The sequence below is a fragment of the Lynx rufus genome, unplaced genomic scaffold (assembly GCF_022079265.1).
Source record: "Lynx rufus isolate CCGP_SWC_20201006 ecotype Redwood Valley unplaced genomic scaffold, mLynRuf1.p SCAF_5, whole genome shotgun sequence".
NCBI lineage: Eukaryota > Metazoa > Chordata > Mammalia > Carnivora > Felidae > Lynx > Lynx rufus.
The window spans coordinates 87,490,045-87,511,319 of record NW_025814867.1 but is presented as its reverse complement, the minus strand read 5'-3'; the positions used below and the strand labels follow the sequence as shown (position 1 = coordinate 87,511,319).

The window sequence follows — 21,275 nt, the reverse complement described above, 5'->3', positions numbered from 1 at the left end:
TTTTACCTTTTCAGCATAACTTTGGCAGGGGCCCAGCTAAGCCAAGGCACAGTTCAAAAGGATTTGTTGATATCACAATTAACTCTAACTATACACATATCCATAATATGACCACATGATGAGCATATCGTATCCTAGAAAAGGTAACTGGTGTCATAACTTTCTTCTTTGCCTACTGTACTCACCAAAAGAGTCCTCTCTCTCTCTCTTTTTTTTTTTAAAAGACTGGTGTTAAAGGGCTCATTTGGTCAGCCCACGTGGCATGGGGTTAAAATAACTGGGGTCAACTATTTACTTAGAAATCCTTTGGGAAAAGACAGCAACCTCAATTACCCAATTAACTTTAGAGCAGTGCTTCTCAAACTGTACTGCTCTCAGAATCACTTGAGGATCTTCTTAAAATGCAGATTCTAATTCTGCAATAGGGTTTGAAATTCTGCATTTCTCATCAGATCCTAGGTGATGCTATGTTGTTGGTCCCTAGACCATACTATGAATAGCAAAATTTTATTTTATTTTATTATTTTTTTTTTTTTTACTGTTTATTTATTCTTGAAAGCATGTGAGCAGGGGAAGGGCAGAGAGAGAGGGAGGCACAGAATTCAAAGCGGGCTCCAGACTCTGAGCTGTCAGCACAGAGTCCGACATGGGGCTCGAACTCACAAATTCTGAGATCATGACCTGAGCGGAAGTTGGACGCTCAACCGACTGAGCCACCCAAGCACCCCTGAATAGCAAAACTTCATGAAATTTTCCATAGAGGACCATGGAGCTTCCTGAAATTTTCAAAAGAAGATGCTATGGAATAGTATCCTAGGAAAAGCAGGACATAACAATTTAAAAGAATAATCATGACACTGAATAGTAGTTATCAACCAAGAAAACAGAAAAGGTTGTGTTACCGAAACCAAACAATGACCAAGAATTTTTCAATCCACAGATGCAAGAGGCTCAGCAAACCTCAAGTAGGATGAATACAAAGAAAGTCACATCATAATCAAACTGCAGAAAATCAAAGACAAAGAAAAAAAATCTTAAAAGCAGCCAGAGAAAAAAATAAATGTTATCTTAAATATATCATTAACAAAATAAACTGAAAGTTGATTTTTCAACAGAAATTATGGAAGTCAGAAGACAACATACTGACATTTTTAAGGTGCGAAAATGGACAAGGGTGGGAAACCTGCCAAGCAACAATTCTGTACCTTGTGGAAAAAAATGAAGCCAAAATAATGATTTTTCAGACAAAAGAAATTCTGAACAAATTCAATGACAGCAGACCTAGACAGGTTTATGATACATCAACTAAGGGGTCATTCATTCATTTATTCAAAAGTCTGCTGAAGGTATACTGTGTGGCACACACTACTGTAAATGCAGGGGCTACAGACAAAATTGTTATTCTAATGAAGCTTATATTATAATAGAGTAAGCAATCAACAAATAGGGACATGCTATGAAGAAAATAAAGAATAGCACTAGAGGGCAAGTGCTTGAACAGGATTTGTCATTAACCTTTCCAAAGAGGTAAATTTTGGGGGGTAAAGAGCTAATAGTATTTATTGATCATTTGCTATAAGCTAAGAATTACTCTAAGTACTTTATATGTACTCATCCATATTTGAGCTAAAATCTAAAGGATGAGAGGCATCCAATCACACAAAGATTTAGAGGAAGGGCATTCCATGAAGACAAGATAACAAGTACAAAAGCCACAGAAGGAAAACAAGTTTGATATGTTTGATGAGAAAGAAGTGTAAGTGGACTAAGATTTAAAGAGCTAGGCACAGAAATGAATCAAGTTAAGGCTTTTTTAGTCCCTGGTAAGGCATCTGAATTTTATACAAATGGCAGCTGATAACTACTATAGAATTTTGTTTGATTTTACAGGGAAGCATTTCATGTTATTTTTTTTTCCTTTTGAGAAAGAGAGAGCATGAGAGAGCATGTGCTTGCACGACCATGGGAGAGGCAGAGGGAGAGAGAATCCTAAGCAGGCTCCATGCCCAGTGTGGAGCTTGGCATGGGGCTCTATCTCATGATGGTGAGATCATAACCTGAGCCAAAGTCAAGAGTTACATGCTTAACGACTGAGCCATCCAGGCACCCCTTGATTGACGTTTTTAAAAGATCATTTTTGGCTGTTACATGGAGAATGCTTTCAAGGGGTGAGAGTAGAAACTGGAAGACTAGTTAGCAGATGTCTGCAGTAGTTCATGGCAACAGTGATGCTAACAGATTGAGGAGGGTGGGAGAAACAGAATAAAGGATGACTCAGGCTTGGGCCTGAGCATAGATGGTGGTAACATTGAGAGGAGTTCCCAGTTCAAGAAATGGATAGTAGTGTCATTTACAAGAACAACAGGGCATTGATGTTAGTTTCTTCTCTCTCTCTCTCTCTCTGTCTCTCTGTCTCTCTCTCTCTGGTGACAGAGAAAGAAGGGTCCACACATCACAAGTCCTTTCTATTCAAGGTAAACTTGAGATGCCTCTTAAAACACCTAATGGAAATATCAAGTAGGCAACTAAATATGTAAGTCTGGAGCTCAGGCACCAGGTCAAAGTTAAAATTATTTGTTGAATGAATATACCATAGATGCAAAGTTGACTCTAGCTGAAGCCAATCCGGGGAAGGGGGCACAGCCAAACTCACACCCATGCCAAAGCTCAACCTCTGAGGAGATTCCTCAAAACCCCAAGGCCTGGGGCGCCTGGGTGGCGCAGTCGGCTAAGCGTCCGACTTCAGCCAGGTCACAATCTCGCGGTCCGTGAGTTCGAGCCCCGCGTCGGGCTCTGGGCTGATGGCTCAGAGCCTGGAGCCTGTTTCCGATTCTGTGTCTCCCTCTCTCTCTGCCCCTCCCCCGTTCATGCTCTGTCTCTCTCTGTCCCAAAAATAAATAAACGTTGAAAAAAAAATTAAAAAAAAAAACCCCAAGGCCTCCTAAAACTTAACTCCAATCCAGTCAAAAAAAAAAAAAAAAAACTCTTTTTTTTCTAAATGAGGAAAGATAAGAAAGACTCACTTAAGCCAAACAACTAACAGTAAAGAAGCAAGGCTAAAACATGCAAATCGTCTTATTCCCAAAATAACATTGCACCTACCACACTCCAGCCCCTCAAATCCATGGGAGCAGGTCAGCTATTACTATCCCATCCCCCACTTCCTATACACACTAGTTTGTCACATGCTATGCAAGGAGTCCCTCTTCATCTACGACACTGCTTCAAGAAATTTCTTCAATCTTCGTCTTACATACTTTCCTTTTGAGCAGGTTATAGCTCTATATCCTTGAACTTCTTATCTCAGACTGTCTCCCCTTTCCCATACTGCCTCAAAGTAGAGCCTACAATGTTTTCAGATACTTAATATTTAAATCTCCTTTCTCCTACCAAAAGATCAGTAAGAAGCTAACTACTGTTTGTATCAGTAGTCTCCAAAGGAGGAGAGTGAACCTATTATCCAGAGGATACACAAAATGATCCATTGTAGTGTGAAAGAAAAACATTAGAACTTTCCTTTCTATTTATATTTAATTTCTCCTTTAAAATTTTGTATTTTATGTATATTTTATAGCATATAGTTTTAGTACATACATATAATATATAAATAAGTAAACATTTGTTGTCAAAAACTTTTTACTATAGGGACTGCTGGCTAAAATGACAATAGAATACTGTCCCTAGATATTAGGATTATGGACACTGCAGACATCTGAAAGGGCAGGAGCTAGGCAACACTGTTCATCTTTAGTCTCTCCAAATTAATGCCGACTAAAAAGATACTGAGGATATTCTCAGAATAAAAGAAGAAAAAAAAAAAAAAAACTGAAGGTACTCCCAGAAAAAAACCTAGTCAATAAATCTTTTCCTCCTCTCCTAACTTGACTAAGAAATAAAAAGTTTGGCTGTAGAAAAGTTATACTAATTACAGTCAGTAAACTAATGCTTATTATTTAATGTTTGCTTAATGTTTATTATTGTAATTATATACTCTACTAAAGGCTTACTTGGTTACTTGATTTTAGTATTAAATACAACTTATAGGAGACACATGCAATTTTTTAAGGCTGCCCAGATTCTAAACACTATTATTATGTTTGGGCAATCCAATACTTTATGAAACAGACTTCTTTCCTCAACAGAAGCTAAAAACTGCTACATAGTACATTTGTTTTCTCAGCCTCTCTTAGGGCTAGAAGTATGGGCACATAATCTAGGTTCCTCCAAACAGACACATCCTTCCCTAACCGTGAATTTAAAGCAGAGCGGTTACATCCCTGTTTCCAGAGGCACTGGCAGCAAAAGTTCCAGTGCTGGTGTGTAGTATCCACTGTCACGGCGTGTTCACGGTACAAGCTGAGGGGTCCATCCCAGTGGCAGTGCTGGTGGTTTCTTCAAAGGACCTGCCCTGTCATATGATTTAGGGTATACTCCTAGTTACTTATGCTTCCAGCCTGCTTCTCCAACCCTTCCAGGGATTTGGTAGGCTACTCATAACCACAGTTGATTTCTGTTGCTTATAACCAAGAACCCTGGGCATGCTCAGTGAATACATGCTCACTTTCAATACTTTATTTTTCATGTATATTAGTCATCTATTCATAACTTTGACAACAAGGTTTTTCAGTGACACAATATTTTTTTTTAATTAAAAAATTTGTTTTAAACGTTTATTCATTTTTTAGGAGACAGTGACAGAGCACGAGAGAAAGGGGCAGACACAGATCCGAAGCAGGCTCCAGGCTCCAAACTGTCAGCACAGAGCCCGACATGGGACTCGAACCCATGAACCATGAGATCATGACCTGAGCTGAAGTCGGACGCCTAACCATCTGAGCCACCCAGGCGCCCCTTATTTTTTTATTTTTTATGTTTTGGGGCAGCTGGGTGGCTTGGTTGGTTGAGTGTCTCTTTTTTTTTTTTTCTTAATGCTTATTTATTTTTGAGCGAGAGTGAGAGAGAACACATGCACTAGTGAGGGAAGGCCAGAGAGAGACACACACACACACACAGAATCTGAAGCAGGGTCCAGGTTCCAAGCTGTCAGCACAGAGTCCAACGCGGGGCTCGAACCCATGAACTGTGAGATCATGACCTGAGCCGAAGTCAGACGCTTAACCAACTGAGCCACCCAGGCGCCCTTCAGTGACACTAGCTTTAAAACAAATAAATCTTTCAAGTGTTTATTTTATACTAAAGTGTCCAATTTTGCAAAATGAAGTGTTTTTATACTTTTGGAAAAATTAATTTTCAAAAAAAAAATCAAAGAGAAAACAAAACAAAAAAACCATGGAGACAAATGAAAATGGAAACACAATTTTTCCAAAATCTTCACGACACAGCAAAAGCAGTTCTAGGAAGGAAGTTATAGGAATAGAGAACTATCTCAAAAAACAAGAGAGATCTCAATCTAACCTTACATCTAAAGGAGCTAAGAAAAAGAACAAAGCCCAAAGTTAGTAGAAGGAGGGAAATAATAAAGATTGGAATGAAAATAAATGAAATAGAGACTAAAAAAGGAATAAAAAAGATCAATGAAACCAAGAGGGTGTTCTTTGAAACAATAAACAAAATTGATAAACCTTTAGCCAGACTCATCAGAAAAAAAAAAAAAGAGCGAGAGGGAGAGAGGGAGGACTCAAATAAGAAATTCAGAAATGAAAGAGGGGAAATAACCAATACTATGAAAAATTACATGCCAGGGGCTCCTGCCTGGCTCTGTCAGTAGAGCATGCAACTCTTGATCTTGGGGTCATGAGTTCAAGCCCCACATTGGGCGTAGAGCTTACTTTAAAAAAAAAAAAAATTATGGGGCACTTGGGTCGCTCAGTCAGTTAAGTGTCCCACTCTTGATTTCAGCTCAGGTCATGATCCCGGTGTTGTGCTTTTTTTTTTTTTTTTTTTTTTCTCTCTCTCTTTCTCTCTCTCTCCCTCTCTCCCTTCCTTCCCCCTCCCCTGCTCACACACTCTTTCTCTCTCTAAAAAACTTTTTTTACACACCACAAATTGGACAACATAGAAGAAATGGATAAATTCCTAGAAACATACAATCTTCCAAAACTGAACCAGGAAGAAATAGAAAATTTGAACACACAGATGACTAATACCAAAAATGAATTGGTAATCAAAACACTCCCAACAAACAAAAGTCCAGGACTCGATGATTTCACAGATGAATTGTACTGTGAATTGTACAGTACAATTGTACTGTAACATTTAAAAAAGAGTTAATACCTATTCTTCTCAAACTATTCCAAAAAAAAAGAGGAGGAAGGAAAACTTCCAAATTCATTCTACAAGGCCAGCATTATCCTGATACCAAAACTCAAAATGGATGAAAGATCTAAATGTTTAAGACCTGAAACTATAAAACTCCTAAAAGAAAACACACAGTATTCTCCTGGATATTTAGTCTTAGCAACATATTTATGGATGTCTCTTCAGACAAGGGAAATAAAAGCAAATATAAATTACTGGGACTATACCAAAATAAAAAGCTTTTGTACAGCAAAAGAAACCATCAACAAAACAAAAAGGCAACGTACTGAATGGAAGGTATTCACAAATGATACATCTGATAAGGAGTTAATATAAAAAATATTTAAAGAGCTTATATAATTCAACACCAAAAAAACCTAAACAAAACCAAATAATCTGATTAAAAATGGGCAGAGGACCTGAATAAATATTTTTTTTTCCAAAGAAGACATACAGATGGCCAACAGACACATGAGAAGATACTTAACATCACTAATCATTAGAGAAATGCAAATCAAAACCACAATACGATCATCACCTTATACCAGCTAGAACAGCTAGTATCAAAAACAAAACAAACAAACAAAAACAAGAAATAAGTGTTGGCAAGGATATGGATAAAAGGGTACCCCTCATGCGCTCTTGGTAGGAATGTATATTGGTACACCACTATGGGGAACAGTATGGGAGGTCCCTCAAAAAATAAAAATAGAAATACCAGACAACCCAGTAATTCTGCTACTGGGTATTTACTCAAAGAATATGAAAACACTAATTCAAAAAGATATATGCAACCCTACGTTCACTGCAGCATTATTTACAATAGCCAAGATATGGGAGCAACCTAAGCGTCCTTCAATAAATTAATGGACAGAGAAGGTAAGATATGTATGTATACACACACACACATACACACACACACACACACACATTATATATATAAATTACTCAGCTATAAAAAAGAATGAGATCTTACAATTTGCTACAATATGAATGGACCTAGAGAATATTGTGCTAAGTATAATAGGTCACTCAAAGAAAGACAAATACCATATGATTTTACTTATATGTGAAATCTAAAAAACAAAATGAACAAACAAAACCAGAGGGGAGGGGAATGGGTTGGGCAAGACAAGTGAAGGAAATTAAGAGGTACAAACTTCCAGTTATAAAATAAATAAGCCATTGTGGGGAGCACCTGGGTGGCTCAGTTGGTTAAGCATCTGACTTCAGCTCAGGTCATGATCTTGCAGTTCACAAGTTCAGGCCCCATGTCGGGCTCTGTGCTGACAGCTCAGAGCCTAGAGCCTGCTTCAGATTCTGTGTCTCCCTCTCTCTCTGCCCTTCTCCTCTCAACGCTCTCTCTCTTTCTCTCTCAAAAATAAATAAACATTTGGGGCGCCTGGATGGCTCAGTTGGTTGAGCGTCCGACTTCGACTCAGGTCATGATCTCTCAGTCTATGAGTTCAAGCCCCGCATGGGGCTCTGTGCTAACAGCCAGAGCTTGGAGCCTGCTTTGGATTCTGTGTCTCCCTCTCTCTCTCTCTGCCCCTCCCCCACTCATGCTCTGTCTCTCTCTCTCTCTCTGTCAAAAATAAACATTTAAAAAAATTAAAAAAATAATAAATAAGCATTTAATAAATAAATAGATAAATAAGTCACAGGGATGAAAATGATAGCAGGAGGAATATGGTCAATAGTACTGTAATAATTTTACATGGTGATAGATGGTGACTACACTTATCATTGTGAGCAGTGAATAATATATAGAATTGTTGATCACTATGGTGTACACCTGAAACTAACACAACATATGTCAGCTAACATTTCAATTAAAAACTGGTTTTCTTTAATTGAATAAAAACTTTGGCTTACCTAACAAAAACATCTTTAGGATGTGAAAAATTCCTATTTTCCTAAATGACTTTTTTTTTAACAAAATAATTTATTAATTTTTTTCCTAAGAGACTAAATTCAGTACAATATTTGTTTTCATAACACCCACCATGTCTTATGTCAAACTTAACCACGTTCTATGCAGTGACTATGGTGGGGTGATCTATTTTGACTGCCCTCGATGTAATTCACTTGGGTAGTTCTAAAGCATATCAGTGATCAAAATGTTTCTCCCTACAGTTACTACTGCATTCTCAATCAGTTTCTTCCACACATCATCTAAAGAAAATTTATGGATGGAACTAAAGGGTATTATGCTAAGCAAAATTAGTCAGAGAAAGACAAATATCATATGACTTCACCCATATGTGGAATTTAAGATACAAAACAGATGAACACAAGGGAAGGGAAGTAAAAATAACATAAAAACAAGGAGGGGGACAAAACATAAGAGACTCTTAAATACAGAGAAGAAACTGAGGGTTGCTGGAGGGATTGTGGGTGGGGGATGGGCTAAATGGGTAAGAGGCATTAAGGAAGACACCTGTGGGGATGAGCACTGGGTGTTATACATAGGGGATAAATCACTGGCATCTACTCCTGAAATCATTATTGCAGTATATGCTAACTAACTTGTATGTAAATTTATAAATAAATAAATAAATAAATAAATAAATAAATAAAAATTTACAAAAGAAATTTTTTTTTAAAAAAAATTTTTTTTTTCAACGTTTATTTATTTTTGGGACAGAGAGAGACAGAGCATGAACAGGGGAGGGGCAGAGAGAGAGGGAGACACAGAATGGGAAACAGGCTCCAGGCTCTGAGCCATCAGCCCAGAGCCTGACGCGGGGCTCGAACTCACGGACCGCGAGATCGTGACCTGGCTGAAGTCGGACGCTTAACCGACTGCGCCACCCAGGCGCCCCCAAAAGAAATTTTTTAAAAAAAGACTCAATGGAAATTTCAGGACTTTAGGGGGACCTCTTCTGATCATTCTCAATTAGGATTAGGGAACCCTTTTCTGTGTCCTGTGTGATTTGGGGTCTTCATTGAACATGAGCGCCATGAAGTTGACTGTCTTGCTTATTGTAACATTCCTGGTGCCTAAAACTTCTAAATTCTCAAAAATATCTATTTACTTAATGGGGGAAAGAAAGAAAAGAAAAGAAAAGAAAAGAAAAGAAAAGAAAAGAAAAGAAAAGAAAAGAAAAGAAAAGAAAGAAAGAAAGAAATTTGTGTGGTATGATTGCATTGTTTAATATCAGGATTTCTAAAACTAGGAAAACACCAACATTTAAAACATCAGTATTTCGGGGCGCCTGGGTGGCGCAGTCGGTTAAGCGTCCGACTTCAGCCAGGTCACGATCTCGCGGTCCGTGAGTTCGAGCCCCGCGTCAGGCTCTGGGCTGATGGCTCAGAGCCTGGAGCCTGTTTCCGATTCTGTGTCTCCCTCTCTCTCTGCCCCTCCCCCATTCATGCTCTGTCTCTCTCTGTCCCAAAAAATAAATAAACGTTGAAAAAAAAATTTAAAAAATAAATAAATAAATAAAACATCAGTATTTCTAGTCAAGGATAGCTCAATTAAATTTCATCAGTACATTATATTAAAGTTTAACTCATACTAGAAATGTTAAAACCTAAGATCTACTAAGTCACTTAATACCAACATTTCATACTAATGAATAAATTATTCAGGTTTCATACAAAGATATTAAGTGATGAGAAACAGAAAATGCCAAGCTTTCAAGAGCTCTTTTAAAAAAATAAATAGAAGCTAACTAATGAACACAACTACACAAAATATACACTAACCAACTGCAAACTGAAGATTAGGGGCACCTGGGTGGCTCAGTTGGTTAAGCGTCTGACTCTTGATTGTGGCTCAGGTTAAGGTCTCACAGTCGTGAGATCTTCTTGAGATTCTCTCTCTCTCTTTCTGTCCCTCCCCATCTTGTGTTCGCTCTCTCTCTCTCAAAATAAATTTAAAAATAAACATGTAAATTAAAGATTAACTTAAAAATACATTTTAGAACTTCACGATACCCTCATAAAATGCAGTAAAGTAAGGGTCCTAAATGAATTTTAAAGTAGCAAAGTCTAAGGAAGAATTTCTCAAGTGGTAGCTCTTAGGTCACCTGCATCTAGAACAATCAGGGTGCTTGTTAAAAATGCAGCTTAAAGAACTCCCACCCCAGATCTCCTGAATCAAACTCTTTCTAAAGTCTGGACACAGAAATGTACATTCCTTAAAGTGCCACAGATGATTCTACCCACACTCAAGGTTGAGAATAGGCTACAGTTTGTCACCTGATAATAAATGGCCAGAAATCACAATGTTACTAAGTCATAAAAAGCATCACATACTTACAAGGCTAAGATTCCCCTTAGACAACTGAGACTTGCATAATTATCAAAGTTATAATTATTGAATATATATGGAAAGCCTACTTCACTGTAAGGAGTTTAAAATTTCTTTTATTAGCAAATCAAGATCCTACTTTGATATTCTGCACAGACCTAGAAATTCTCACTGCTACAACTGGGTTATATTTCAAGGGACTGAATTTTAGCACATGTAACAACTCTCTTATCCTCTATGACACCAATTAAAGACAGTCTGAACACCTGACTTTTTGACATCAAAGGGAAGCATATTCACTGGTATTATCCTTGAGAATTTTTTGTTTGTTTGTTTTTGTTTTGAGAGAGAGAGAGAGAGAGAGAGAGAGAGAGAGAGAGAGAACACATGTGCATGAGCCAGGGAGGGGCAGTGGGGGGGGGGGTGGAGAGAGAATCTCAAGGAGGCTCCACATACAGTGTGGAGCCCGACTTGGGACTCAATCTTAAAACCGTGATATCATGACCTGAGCCAAAATCAAGAGTGGGACACAACCAACTGTGTCGCCCAGGCACCCTGTGAATGTTCTGATGATTGAATTCTACTATACCCTTGAAGACCCAAGGGTGTCCATTAAACCCAGTAACACAGAAGTCACCTGTCATTTTCAAAGCTAAGAAAGTGAATAAACTCTAAATTATTCCTGTTTTCACCTTCTTTTTCACTCACTTATTAATCCATTCATCCAACCATCCACTCAATACATTCTCAAAGGGCATTTGGTATTGTACTAGGTGTTATACAATAAAGAGTAAGACACAACTGTCTATGGTAAGCCAGATCCTAAAATGGTCTCCCTCCCCAAGATTTCCCACCCAAATCCCTGGGACTATAAATATGAAATATACTCTATGTTCCATATGTAGCAGAACAGATTTTGCAGATATAATTAAGCTTACTAGTCAAATGACTGAATTAAACTAAAAAGAGATAATTTGGCTGGACTCAGTCTCATCACATGAGCCCTCTGGCTGGTAGCAGAAGTCAGTGATTCTAAGCATGATAACTGGACACACCATTGCTGGCTTGAAGAGGTGGAGAGGGCCACTATAAGGAATGCAGGTAGCTTCCAAGACCCCAGAGTGACCTGAAGGCAACGACCAGCAAGAAAACAGAGACCTCAGTTTTATAACTATGAGGACCTGAATTCTGAATGATCCTGGACCAAGTCTCCAGATAAGAGTTCAGCCTGACCAACACATTGATTTTGGCATTGTGAGACCCTAAATAGATAAATCAGCTGAGTCTAGTCTTCTGACCTACAGAACTGGAGGATAATAAATGGGTGTTGTTTTAAGCCAATATATCCTGGTGTACATATACACAAGTTTCTTTGGGATATACATCTCAGGGTCTGGAATGTCTGGGTCAAAGAGTATGTGTATTTTTAATTTTCCTAAGTATTTTTCAAAGTCAATGCACGAATTAACATTCCCATCAGCAATGTATGCACGTCCTCAGTGCTCTTTTTTCCAGCACTTGGTATCATCAGTTTGAGTAGTACCTCAGTTTGGTTTTATTTTCCATTCCTTCGATTACTAGTAAGGTTGAGCACTTTTTCACATTATTGGTCATTTGAAATTCCTCTATAGAAAAGTACCAGTTTAGTTTTCTGTTTTCTATTGGGTTGTCTTCTTGTTTGTAGAAATCCTATACGTTTTCTAGGTAATATTTGCTTGGTGTATTTGTTAGAAATCTTTTCTTACTCTGTGGCTTATCTTTTCACTTTATGATGTGCAGATCATCTTTTAAAACCGGTTTTTAATGGAAAAAAAGTCTATTACCTAGTGTTTGCAAGAAATCAGTTTAATAAACCATGGGGTTTATTAACCAGGGGTTAAAATCCTTGGTTTAAGACTTCAAATAATAAAACTCAAAATATTTAGAAGAACAAGGAAGAAAGTTCAAAGTGAATAAGGAAATACCTTAAATTTTTAGGTTTTAGGACTAGTTTATGATTCTAAAATTAGTAACACTGCATTGGATATTGCTGGCTACTTCAGGAACTCAAAATAATGTTCCTTTGTGTGAATTACCATATTTGTTTCTAAGTTTAAGTGGAGTAACTATTTCATAAGTAAACTGAAAAAAAAATAATGAATATGTATACTACTACTCAAAAGTCCTATTTCATGTTATCATATTTCATAACATTAACCAGTCAGCCCCCAAATACAACTACAGTAAAAAGAAATGAGCCCTACAAAATCCTTGGCCCCAACACTGCTGCCATTCTTCTAAGTCCCAACATTGATTTTTGTGGTGATCTATAACTCGTCTTCTCACCCTGCCTAAAGGGACCATCATACAACTGACCCTTACTATTAAAAAAAAATGCCAGTACAGTTGAGACTAGATTCCCCCCCTGAAACAAATTATTTCAGATGCCTTTATACCCAACAGCCATGATTTCCCCCATGGTCTCTGCCTCTGCATAAAAAGTATGTGTGCAGGTGTTTATGTGTGTGTGTATGTGTTGATAACAGAAATCTTTTACCTCAGTCTTCCCTATTGAATTGGTACAATATAAGATTTGTGCTGTTCCTCAGGCAGAAGAGAAAGGAAGAAGCATGTGGTGAAAATATATTAGAGCTATTGGCTTTCTCATTTCAAACGGAGATAAAGTTATAAGAGGGACATAACGTTATTTCCTGAGAAGTGTTCTTAATATCCCATTCATTCAATATGCATATTTCCACAGAAACTTTGTTACATACAGTAGCAGCATATACAATATTAATATCCATACTTCTGACTGGGATATGTATTGGCCATAGGTTGGGGGGATTACAGAAAAACAACAGAATAAACATTACAGAAACTTATTTGGTTTGGTTTTCCCTAATGGTTGGTAATTTGAAGCCACAGATTTGTTATTAAAACAAGCATGAAAATATAGAGTGGAATTCTTAAGAAAATTCCAAGACTTCTTTATATGTGGGAGACTGCAGCTGTTAGATATAAAGAGGTTGAAATGTGAGTTAAGCCAACTTTCATGTTTAAGGAAAAAATATGAGGCCTTTGTGTTTTGTCTATAAACCTGGCCAGGCTGCGTTCAATACGTAACACTATTTCTATGAGGAACTGCTTTTGAAATGTTGTTTGTAAATTGTTTAAGTTTTTAAAATTGCATACAATTTGTGAGAACAATTCCACTTCTAGGAATTAACCCAAAAGAAATAATAAGAGATGTAAGCAAAGAATTATATTAAAAAACATTCATAGTGTCACTTATAATAATAAAAAATTTGAAATGGCCTAAATGCCCAATACAAGGGATCTGCCTAAGTACATACTCTGCAGTTATTAAATTCTATTACAAGAAAATGTTAACAGACATAACACAATATTTCTAATATGCTATAAGATGGAAAAAGCAAACTACAAAAAGCTGATACTGTGTTTTTCAATGTGTATGTACATACATTAAAAAAAAACAACTGGAAGAACATGTAAAAATGTTCACAGTGATTTGTCCATACAGTAGAACCATTTCCTTCTTTCCTTTGTGTACTGTTTTTCCAGACTTTCTATAGTAAACATGTATTACTATTACAATTATAAAAGAGTTCAAATTAAATATACAGGGGTTAAATACAAGTACAAATAGCTTCCAATTCTTTGTTATCAACTGGTTCTATGACACAAAGTAGAAACAGAAAAAGTAAATCTTTTTTCCCTGAATTTATATACTTTTTCTTCTTGTAGAAAAAACTACATTCCTCAAGCTGCACTGAATACAGAATGAAGAGATATAATCTGTCACCTATCAGAATGACACAGATCAAAATGAATGAGAAGATCAGTGGGTGCAAAGACAACTCATATGCACTGATGATACAAATCTAAACTGAACAATCCTTCTGGAAGGGCAATTTTACAATGTGTATAAAAACCCCTAAATTGTGCATACTTTTTAGCCAATCAATTCTATGTCTAGGAATTTATCCTGAGGAAATAATTGGATAAGTTTGCAAATACACACATACAAAGTTATCCTCAGCAATACCATATGTAATAGTGAAAGTTGAAAACAATCCAAATGCGCATCAAGAGGGTAGATTAGGGGCACCTGGGTGGCTCGGTTGAGCATCCGACTTTGGCTCAGGTCATGATTTCATGGTCTGTGAGTTCGAGCCCCGTGTTGGGCTCTGTGCTGACAGCTCGGAGCCTGGAGCCTGCTTCCTATTCTGTGTTTCCCCCTCTCTCTGCCCCTCCCCTACTCATGCTCTGTCTCTCTCTCTCTCTCTGTCAAAAATAAATAAACATTAAGAAAAAAAAAAAACTAAAAAATTATGCTACAGATCTCTAGTTTCTGGTATTGCATTTCATGTAGTGAAAAAAAAATTAGATGATAAAACAGTCTTTTATGATCTCATTTTTATATATTAAAGAGTAAGAGGGGTGCTTGGGTGGGTCAGGCAGTTAAGTGTCCAATTCTTGGTTTCCACTCAGGTCATGGTTTGTGAGTTCAAGCTCTGCACCAGACTTCAATGCTGACAGTGTGGAGCCTGCTTCAGATTCTCTCTTTCCCTCTCTCTCTGCCCCTCCCTTGCTCACTCTGTCTCTCTCTCTCTCAAAATAAATAAATAAACTTAAGGGGAAAAAAAAAGTAAGAATGTGTACATTTGTGAAGAAAATGTTTGAAAGAGTTTCAACCAGTGTTTACTACTAAATTTACCTCTGGTAAGTGGAACCATGAATGATCTTTAATGTCTTCTTTAAAACTTTTCCTACCACAATGAACATATGTAACTGTTAATATCAGAAGAAATGATTTTTAAAGTATACTAAACTGAACCTGTCTCATTAATCAAATAAAATTAGTTTTATTCTTTTCTACTCTTTCCTCATTTCTGAGGCTCGTAGAATATTCTTCCTGATTTGAACACATTGAATGCTTCAGGGGATGGCAAATGTGTCAAATATATATTAATGCCTCTATTAACAAAGATGACATGCTTAAAAATGTCATCCTTTGTTAACAAGATTTTATTTCTAAAAGAAAAAATTAATATATTCCCCCACCCACCCCTGAGATGGTCCCAAGGTTCATGTCATTATGATCGGACCCCATTTGCTACCACCTCCTACCTTTGCCTCTGCCTTCTCACCATTATTGCACAGTGTTTTCAGCTCTAGACACCATGGTGGCTTACTGTCTTGGATACAGAAAAACCTTGCCAAGAGAGGTATGTTTTAGAAAATAAATAACAGAAAACAAATTTCAGTTCTAGTCAAAACAGTATGCCCCAGCATCACTGTCGAATATAACCTTCTGCAATGACAGAAAGGCTCTACTGTCTGTGCTGACCAATATGACAGGGAGTAGATCTAATGTGTGATGTGTCCAATATGACACATGGGGCTACTGAGTACCTGAAATGTGGTGTGACTGAGGAAACAAATTTTTAAATTTTAACTTATTTTAAATAACCACCTACAGCTAATAGCTACCATATTGGAGAGCACTACTCTATAAAAATTCACAGTACATATACTGTGGTTGATACAAAATACATGCATGAATCCAAGAGCTATATGATTTCTACTTAAGACCCGGAACTGCAGTGCGTATTTCCAAACCTAATGAAACTAATTTTACAGATTGCTACTATAGACTGCTTCCTTGAAAAATTAAATTGCCTTTTAGCAATCCTCATTCTTCTTTACCTAGGAAAGAAGGATCCTCTCATTGAAAGTCTCAATTCTTGTGGCTTTAGTAACACTGCATTATCTTAGCTCACCTACTACATCTCAAATTTGTTTTCTGTTTGGGTGTAATTTTAGTCTCTCCCTCCTGCCTTCTACTATAGTCTTTTCCCCAAAGCTTTAGTTTGTTTTCTGCCTTTTATTCAGAAGAGATTTCTCACAGCTTCAACTATGACCCCTATTTGCCTTCTGTGAAACAGCACCATCTCACTACTTAACCTTAAACACATCATTTAATCTCTGAGACTGCTTCTTGTTTGTAACATAACTTAGATGGTTATTATGGTTCCTTCAGCTTTAGGAGTTTGTGAATTCTAGTAAAGGCCTAGCTGTGGAACCGGACTTTCTCTCAGGCTGATTCTACCTCTTGCCTTTTTAAATGCTAGTGTATCCCGTGGTTGTCAGCAACCAGCTTTTTCGCTCTCCATATTCTTTCACCAAGAATCTCATAAACTCTTCATTATGACTCTCTCAAATGTATGGGGTCCCAGGAACTTTACAGAGGTGCCTGGCTGGCTCAGTCAGGAGAACATGCAACTTTTGACCTTGGGGTTATGAGCTGGAGTCCCACGTTGGGTGCAGAGTTTACTTAGGATAAAAAAAAAAAGCTCCAGATTTACTTTTTTAAAAATGTTTACTTATTATTTTGAGAGAGAGAGAGAGAGAGAGAGCACATGTGTGTACATGGGGAAAGGGGAGAGAGAGAGAGAGAGAGAGAGAGAGAGAGACAGAGAGAGAATATCCCAAGCAGGCGCCACACTGTCAGCACAGATGCAGGGCTCGATCTCATGAATCATGAGATCATGACCTAAGGAGAAATCAAAAGTTGGACGCTTAACCAACTGAGCCACCTAGGCACCCTCATACTTACATTTCTATTCATTGCACAGGGTTAACTACATGTGCTACAACCCCTTTAAAAGTATCAAGCAAATCAACGAAATTATATATAGCAAACTTCTTTGTCAGTATGGCTTACTGATCAAAACCATAAGTTTTAGGATCAGATGTGTCTGAATTTGAATCCCAATGTCACTTACTCTGTGTAACCTTGATCAAATCAATGTCAAGTTTCGATTTTTCATGTGTAAAATGGGGTTAAAATATACTTACAACTCATATTGTTGTTGTATGTGCATGTTTTATATATGCAGCTCAGAACAATACCTGAAATATGCTAACAGTTCAATAAATGTTACCTATTATTATTATCAATAGCATCACTATCTTCCTAATCCTCCAGATTTAACCACTCAGTCATCTTTGATGCCTTCTGTCCTTTTTTAAAAAATATATTCAATAAATATATATATATATATATATATATATATATATATATTCAGTCAGCATTTGTACATTTTCATTTTCCAATATGATATCTATTTTTCATTCCTTCAGAGATTCAGATTATTATTGTAGTCATCCAACTGGGTTACTAGCTTTTTTAAATTCTTACAGGGTAAAGCCTCTTATTTTTGTTTCCTCTATATTATAGTTAGTATAATGCCTTATACATAAAAGTTTTGCTATTAGTAGACAAGTCAAATAATCTTCACATTTATTTATTTCTCCATTAGATCCCTTGAATTCTTTGAGGACAGAAAGTATGCTGGTCCTCTCTGTATATCTGCACTTATCAAATTCCTTAGCAAATGTTTGTTGAACAAATGAGAACGAATGTTGATTAGTCTCCCTGTCTCAAACTCAATTAACCTATCCTCAATCTAGCTTCCACATATGCAAAAGATAGCTCAGATATTCTCTAATCCAACCATTTATTCTGACCAAACTGGCCTGACCACATTATCACGAGCAGTCCCACTGTATTAGTCAGGACTCTTGATTTTGTAACAAAAAATTCTGCTCAAATCAAGCAGAAAGGGGAATTTATTAACTTGCTGTCCAAGGACAGCACTATCTTAAGGCCTGGCTATTGAACCAAAGGTTCAAACATTGTCATCAGAACTTGGTCTCACTCTTTCCATCTTTTGGCTATGCCTTCCAATTATTAGTAAGCTCTAGGCTCACATTCTATTCTCTCAGCAATCCCCAGGGTCCAAATCATGCCTCTTTCTCAATAGTTCCAATAAAAAATTCAGAATTAACAGTCATGTGTGCTCACTGGAAAATGTGCCCATCTCTGAGCAATCACTGTGACCAGAAGGATATTGACTGGCTAGGTCTGGTGTCAGTCACATGCACACCCTTGTGTTGGGCTGGGATAGCCATGAAACTGAGAGGAGTGATTTCCTAGGAAAATTGGATTACTGTAAATCAGATGAAAGGGTAATGCATAATGGACTGGCAAAATTAACTGATGTGCCATATACTCTAGGAATTTTTGCATGTTGTCCACCACTGCCTGGAATTGGTTTTCCTTCTCATTTTTGCCTACCCAAATCCTTTCCAACGTTTCTGCCCCAAGAAGTCTTCTGTGATTTCCTTCTAAAATTTGCATTGTCCACTGGATCAAATTACCTATTCCCTAATAAATATTTCCCTTTTCCTAAAAATCTACTTTTCAAAACAAATAAGAGTGAAAAGCCTCAAGAAAATGTTCCTAATTAATTCTAATCATGTCAAATTATACGTAGTATGGGAAATATATGCTGTTTCTTAGAATATAAACTCTTGAAGGACAGCAGCTCTACCAGATACAGTCCATATACATTATGAGAGAACAGGCTATATGGCAACTTTGACACACACACACACACACACACACACACACACACACATGGTATTCAAATAATTTTCCTGGCTTTAAATTTTAAAGAGTCTTAACAAAACATTTTAGCTAACATAGGTTGTGTCTGAATCCATTAAGCTATAGGTATGCTATGGGTTTGGAGTTATCTCAAACTAGGCTCAAATCCTGGCTAACACTACCTTCCCTGGCCTTTAGCTACAGGTCTTTGAGCAAATTATCTAGTATCTCCAAATCTTGATTTCACTATCTGCAAACACAGGAATAGTAATATCTATCTGTACATAGGAAGGCTGTGACGTATAGCACAGAGAAAAGAGTTCCATGGACCTGGGCTGAAATTCTACCACCAATATTAATTACAGGACTTTCTCTGAGTGATTCCTCATCTGTAAATTCTGAGTGCTTCTTCACATGTAAAGTGGGGATAATAATGCTTAGTCCATTGGTTGGTTGTTTTGAGCATTTAACAAGGCAATGTATTTTAAAACACCTAACAATGAATAGCAAACAGTGTATACTCAATAAATTATCATATCAGCATTAAATTATCTGTTTAAAATAACTCAGGTGCCTTGGTGGCTCAGTCAGAAGAGCAGAAGAGTGTGTGACTCTTGATCTCGAGGTCGTGAGTTTGAGCCCCACGTTGGGTGTAGAGATTATCCAAAAACAAAATCTTTAGGGGTGCCTGAGTGGCTCAGTTGGTTGAGTGTCTGACTCTTGATTTCAGCTCCGGTCAGGATCTCACAGTTTGTGGGATCGAGCCCAGTTTTGGGCTCTGCACTGACAGTACAGAGCCTCCTTGGAATTCTCTCTGTCCCTCTCCTCTCTCTGTCCCTCCCCTCTTTCTCTCTCAAAATTAATAAACATTACAAAAAAAAAGAAATAAAATCTTTAAAAAATAAAATAATTCAGAGCACAGTAAGGGAAAAATTTATTGGGATTGGTTCTTTTTCTTCATAAATGCCTTTGGGTTTTCTTTGTCAGTTAATAAAATATTTCTTAAAAGCAAAACATGTTGGTCCTAGAACTATTTAAAAGCAGGTAAGATAACGAATGAAATAAACTCCTGTAATCAACTTGTTCTTTAGCTTCGCGTTTAATGGAGTAATACTGAAACGACTCACACCAATATAAAATTGCCACATTACCCATCTCTGAAACAATCATATGCCATACGGCCATCTCCTGAACAGAATCAGGTAATCTGGGTTATGAACGACAATTTTGGATGTTGTCTATCAGAACATAAGCAAAAGGGAAGTGGCTGTTCATATTTACCTTAGCAAGAAAGTTTAATTTTAATAACATTCACTAAAAATACAAAATATCTTCAGTACAACTGTTTCCAAAAGAGATTAAATAATTAGACATTTAATTTCTTCCATTTTACACTAGAGTGAAAGTTTCTCTGGAAAGAAGTTTCTTAAAGTAGTTTAACAGTTCTGTTTATTTTTCTAACATGAGTGAATCATATGTAATACCCATCAATCTTTAATGAGTGCACATAGAAGATTTTCAAATCGAAGATTTTAAAATAAAATAAAATGGAATAAATACAAGACAAAGTACTACATATTCTTTCATTGCCAAAAAAAACACTATATCAAAATAAAATACCTAACTACATCATACTACACGAACCTGTGTAGGGGATTTTTTTCCTCCTTTGTGTAAAATATGAATAGGCTCAGTTTTTAATCTACTCCCTAAGGAAGCTATATTTTAAACACAAGAAAAGCATATTATGTTAAGCGCCTCGGTCACCAAACATTGTTCTCTACAACTGAGAAAACCAAATAATATCCAATTGCTTATTACCTTTCCTGTGTTCAAAAATATGTATAAAGCGAAGTAATGTTCATTTTTGAAAAGCGTTAAATACAGATGGGGTAGGCAATCTATGTATCTTTTCTTCCCTCAACTTTTCAGGGAGGGCGTGAGAAAAGTAATGGGAGTCTGAAGGTTGGCTCTAGTAAGCCAAATAGATAAAGGTACAGAAAGAAAAGTTACAGCCTTAGGGCTCACATTAAAAACAACTCTTGAAGAAACGTCAGTGCTCACATCAATGCTTCCCCAACAACGCAGTGGCCCATGCTCTGAACATATTAAGAGAGCGTTTACAATCCCAAATCTTAGCAAAGTCACTCTGGCATCCCAAATCCGAAAGGGCCTGCAGAAACCGGGGCGGGGCAAGGGTCTACTTCAGCGGCATTAAGTTAATTTTCTAGCAGAGTAAAACACTCTATCTCTACAGTCTCCTTCCCCGAGAGATGCTGCAGTCTGCCGCCTCGCCCCTGG

General features: G+C 37.2%; 1 protein-coding gene across 5 annotated transcripts in view; it reads right to left on the bottom strand.

Annotated features, from left to right (window-relative positions):
* LRCH3 (leucine rich repeats and calponin homology domain containing 3) overlaps positions 1 to 21,275 on the bottom strand; it is a 122,019-nt gene that overhangs the window by 100,273 nt on the left and 471 nt on the right. The window lies entirely within an intron of this gene.